Raw genomic sequence first — 6027 nt, 5'->3', positions numbered from 1 at the left:
CTTTGGGTATTTTGTTTTACTCATAAAATATACTCGGTATAGTACTGCATACTAAATATACTTAAATTACTGAGTAAAATGTTTTTGTTAACAATTTGCAAATCCAAATTGAAGTGTAGGGACAGTTAGTTTACTGGTAATTTAATTGAAAACACAAATAATAGATACTTGATGTCCTACCTTATGGGCTTTATTAATTTTAATTCATTGTAAATACACTGATCAGCCATAACATTAAAACCACCTCTACACTCACTGTCCATGTTATCAGCTCCACTTACCATATAGAAGCACTTTGTAGTTCTACAATAACTGTAGTCCATTTATTTCTCTATATACTTTTTTAACCTGCTTTCATCCTGTTCTTCAATGGTCAGGACCCCCACAGGACCTCCACAGAGCAGGTATTATTTAGGTGGTGGATGATTCTCAGCACTGCAGTGACACTGACATGGTGGTGGTGTGTTAGTGTGTTGTGCTGGTATGAGTGGATCAGACACAGCAGCGCTGATGGAGTTTTTAAATACTGTGTCCACTCACGGTCCACTCTATTAGACACTCCTACCTAGTTGGTCCACATTGTAGATGTAAAGTCAGATGACGATCGCTCATCTTTTGCTGTTTGAGTTGGTCATCTTCTAGATCTTCATCAGTGGTCACAGGATGCTGCCCACTGGGCGTTGTTGGCTGGATATATTTGGTTGGTGGACTATTCTCAGCAGTGACACTGAGGTGTTTTAAAAACTCCATTAGTGCTGCTGTGTCTGATCCACTCATACCAGCACAACACACACTAACACACCGCCACCATGTCAGTGTCACTGTAGTGCTGAGAATGATCCACCACCCAAATAATACCTACTCTGTGGTGGTCCTAGGAGAGTCCTGACCCTTGAAGAGCAGCATGAAAGGGGGCTAACAAAGCATGCAGAGAAACAGATGGACTACAGTCAGTAAATGTAGAACTACAAAGTGCTTCTATATGGTAAGTGGAGCTGATAAAATGGACAGTGAATGTAGAAACAAGTAGGTGGTTTAATGTTATGGCTGATCGGTGTATGCTAATTCCTGATTCAAGGGCTTAAAAACTTGCCCAGCTCACATCTAAAACTTAATCCCAGCAAGACAGAGCTGTTACTCATTCCTAGAGATCAATCTCCAACCCAGGACCTAGTCATCTCTCTTGATGACTCCCAGATCAGACCATCTGATAATGTAAGAAGCCTTGGTGTTGACCTGGATAACCAGCTGACCTTCTCTCCGTGTGTAGCCAACATGACAAGATCGTGCCGGTTCCACCTCTACATCATCAGGAAGATTCGGCCATTTCTCTCCAGGGAAGCTACTCAGATTCTGGTCCAGTCACTTGTAATCTCACGGCTTGACTACTGCAACTCCCTCCTGGCAGGAGCTCCCATGTCTACTACTAAACCCTTGCAGCTCATTCAAAATGCAGCTGCTCGCCTGGTCTTTAACCAACCTAAACACTGCCACATCACCTTACTGCTGCGTTCTCTTCACTGGCTTCCTGTAGCTGCACGCATTCAGTTTAAAACACTGATGCTCACCTACAAAGCCAAAAATGGACCAGCCCCAAGCTACCTTTGTGGTCTAATCAAACCCCGCTCTGTACCATGCAACCTCCGAGCCACTAGTCTAGCTGGACTTGATCCTCCACCCAGGACTAGAGGAAGACAAGCATCAAGGCTCTTCTCTGTTCTGGCACCCAAGTGGTGGAATGAACTTCCTCTGTCTGTCCGAACATCTGAGTCTCTTGCTGTCTTTAAAAAACGATTAAAAACCCACCTTTTTACTAAACACTTAAGCTGACTTTTACTTACTAACACTCTATTTTCTTTAAAAAAAAAAACTTTGGTTCTTACAGTTTTAGCAGATTTGTGTTTTTGGACTGTTTACTTAAACTAGAGTAAGGTAATGTTTACTATGGAAGCACTTCTGTAAGTCGCTCTGGATAAGATCGTCTGCTAAATGCCGAAAATGTAAATGTCCAAATTGAGACAATAAATAAATAAATAAGATGACATCCAAGATCTTGAACAGTCTTTTGGGAGTATTGTCCAGAAGTTAAACTTATGGCACATCAGCCCAAAATTTCTTCCAGAGGCCTTAGCAATCCCATCAGGACAATGAAAAAACCCATGTTACTTCAAAAGACTTACAGAATGAACTGATGAAGGCTGGGACAAATGTGTCTGTTGCAACCATCAGAAGATCACTGAACAATCAGAACCATCATGGCTGGACTCCATGATGCATGCCATTTTTGAACAAGAAGCAAAAGAAGGCTTAACTAGAATATGACAGAAGGAATTTGGATAGGCCTGCAGAGTTCTGGGACACAGTTCTATCAAGTGATGAATCAAAACGAAATGTTCGGCCAGATGGATCAGCATTTGGATCTGGCTTATGACCAGAAGAATTCTATCCCCACAGATGCAGAAGCATGGAGTTGATCAGTGATGATGTGGGGATGTTTTTTTCTGCTGCGGAAACTGGCAGTCTTGACCATGTTACTGGCATCATGGATTTACAGAAATACCAAGGTATTCAGACTTTTTAGCGCATCCAATTTTTACACAATTGCGTTCTGCTTTCTCTCTACTGGTGCTGATCGAGAGCGAGACTGTCACATGCCTCCTCCGACACCAGCCGATTTCATATGCGAATCAGCCCTGTGCACGGAGAACCACACCCTGATCAGCATTATTCCCCTACTCTGTGCAGACGCCATCAACCAGCCAGCAGAGGTTGTAATTGCATCAGTTATGAGATCCCTATCGGACTCCCTAACCCTGTATGAACAACAGCTAAACGTTGTTTATATAGTCGCCCAGCCCAGATGGATGGCAGAGCTGAGATTCGATACGATGTATTTGAAATCCCAGCTCTGGTGTTCTAGGGTATTTTACCGCTGCGCCACCTGAGCGGCCACCCAAGGACACTTCTAATTCAACCAAAGCTTGATTAAGGAATCAGTCCTGGAATATCCTGAAGTGGTCCTTTCAGTGTAAAATTTAGTAGTATTTAAAGAAAGCAGTTGCAGCATGAAAGTCATCAAACCTCAACGAGCTGGAAGCGCTTTTTTTTTTATCCTCTCTGCATAGTTCATGGTTTGTAGTTTATATTATCATTTGTTATTATCTTACATTTTTGGCAGTAATGTTTTGTTAGAATATTTTATGTCAGTGCTTGTTGAATGTGATTACATTAGGAATAGTTCTTAGTACAAACACAGAGACAAAGCATGTTGAATATCCAGCACTGTGGGAGGTAAGTCATTAAACATTCTAACATACACGCTTCAGTAATCAAACACACAATGGCATCAGGTCTTGCATCTGGTGGTCCAGTTTGTTCTTCAGTGCTAAACAGGGGCAGTCTTTGGTTGTGTTGGACAAGTTGCCTAGAGACCAGTCTCAGAAAGACAGTACATAGAAGTACAGTACATAGAACGTCTAGAGGTTCACATTTTTGTCTGGATCTGATTCTGGTTTAAAAGTTCAAACTACCAGAAGGTTTCAAACATGTAATTTAACGTGCTTATTTTTGATTATAAGGAACATTTTAGTTTAGTCTGATAACAATCGGCAGGAATAAAATGATGAATAAAAACTTTGATAAATATCATTAAGGCAAGACCCAAACCATTAAATCTTTTATTTAGTCTGGTAGTAAATTAGTCCTTGTAAGGTACTTTCTTAGCTAAAGTAAACAGTACTGAAAATGGAACTGGCTCCCACACACTTAAATGTAATCATATTTCATGACCTCTTCCTTCAGGGAGAAAAATACATCCGAAACCCTGCCAACAATGTTTTTTCACCACTGAACTCCTAAATGTGCACTGCAACACTACTAAAATATCCCATTTTTTCTTTTTCCCTACTTTCACCCAATCTAGTTGTGTCCAATTTCAACCTTGCACCTTCTGCTGCCACGCCCCACCTCAGACTGAGGAAGGCTGTAGACTGTCACACGCCCCCTTCAACATCCATGCTGCAACTGCTACTTTTCACCTGCCTGATGTGCACTTTTGCATACGGAGAGTCACTCACTGCCATCCGCGATCAACCACCTCTTGTATTCTTACGTTTCTTCCTTTTTATACATTTATTTTGGGCAGTAAAACTAGAATCTTTGATGTATTAATTCTCTTAAACCTTTATTTAACTGACAAAAGTACCAAGAAAATGCTTTTAATGTTTTGGCCGACCAACTTACATTTACATTTTCATTTTCTGCATTTAGCAGATGCTCTTATCCAGAGCGACGTACAGAAGTGCTTCCATAGTAAACATTACCTTACTCTAGGTTAATTAGACAACAGTCCAAGAACACAAATCTGCTAAAACCTGTTAGAACCAGTGTTTTTTTTGTTTTGTTTTTTTGCAAGAAATGAATTAGTATTAGTGAGTGTTAGTAATACATGTCAGCTTAAGTGCTTAGTAAAGAGGTGGGTTTTTTGTTTTTATTTATATTTTTTCCCCTCTATTTCCCCCCAGTTTTCCCCCCTAATCTAGTCGTGTCCAATTACCCTGAATGCGTCCTCTATACTGATTCGACCCTTCACCGCTGACTGAGAACGCCTCTCAACTGACTTGCGCCCCCTCCGGTATGCACAGTCAGTATAGATAGTGCATTTTTCACCTGCACGAGCCGAGTTCATACACTTGACGGGTACTGTGCATGGAGGGCCACATCAGCATTATTCCTCAGCCCTGTACAGGCGCCATCAGTCAGCCAGCAGGGGCCGCAGTCGCACCAGTTATAAGGACCTATGATCCGACTTTCTTACCCTCTAACCCTGAACAACAGCCAATCGTTTGTTCATACAGCCGCTCAGCCTAGTCGGAAAGGCAGAGCTGAGATTCGATATGATGTATTCGAAACCCCAACTCTGATGAGCTAGCGTACTTTACCGCTGCGCCAGCTGAGCGGCTAAGAAGTGGGTTTTTAATCGTTTTTTAAAGACAGCAAGAGACTCAAAAGTTCGACAGACAGCCTTGATTCTTGCATTTTGTAAATGTAAACCAATTTTAAATTCATGTCTGCAGCACACTCATAAAACAGTTGGTATGGGGCAATATAGGAATGATTTGGGTATTATAAGTGGGTGTAAAATGAGGATTATAAAACGAATAGTTCCGGTCCTAAAATCTGATTGGCTGAGCCGCGTTCTAAGCCCTTGTAAAATCCCCGATATATGCACACCTATGACCACCTCACATCATTCCATATTAATACGCCACTGAAAAGAAAAAGTGAATGTTGTGTTTGCCCGCATGTTGTCTAGCAACATTGTTAATGGACTACCTGATTTTGCGGAAGAATGCTTTTTGTAAATAAAAACATTTATAAATTGAACATTGTTGCATTTTATTATATTTTATGTTGACCGCCGTTTTATAAAAGCAATAAGCCACTCGAGACTGTGCGTTACTGCTATGATTTAATAACGGTGAAAGAAGTTTTAGGCACTCCGCTTTGCATCGTGCCAAAACATCCTTCCCCGTGATAAAATCGCAGGAACGTACGGCCTCTCGTGGCTTATTGCTTTATCCAACAAAGGCTCCGTCTTTTCAATTAGTTCAAAAAGAACATTTCTCAATGTAAGGTCTTGAACAATCTACCATAAATAATCTGGAGAAATATCAGTCCTTGTAGAGCCAGTCAGAAACCACCACTAAAGGTGTGTGACCTTTGAGCCCTTAGATGGCATAAGAAATCTTCATGCTACTGAGATAAATATAGCCACAAGGGCTCGGGAGTACTTCAGAAAACCATTGTAATTTAACACAGTTCCCTGCTGCATCAAAATACTGAAACTTTATTATGCAAAGACAAAGCCAGACATCAATTCTATGCAGGAAATCTGTCAAGTGCTCATCTTAGATAGACTGAAAGACAGAGAAGATGTGTGCTGTGGTCAGATGAGTCCATTGTCAGCTTGATTTCATGCCAAAGTCAAAAAGGACTATCCAAAAGCCAACATCTGTCTTGGTATGG

Source organism: Trichomycterus rosablanca, chromosome 4 (genome assembly GCF_030014385.1).
Source record: "Trichomycterus rosablanca isolate fTriRos1 chromosome 4, fTriRos1.hap1, whole genome shotgun sequence".
Lineage (NCBI taxonomy): Eukaryota > Metazoa > Chordata > Actinopteri > Siluriformes > Trichomycteridae > Trichomycterus > Trichomycterus rosablanca.
Note: the sequence above shows the minus strand (reverse complement) of the source record.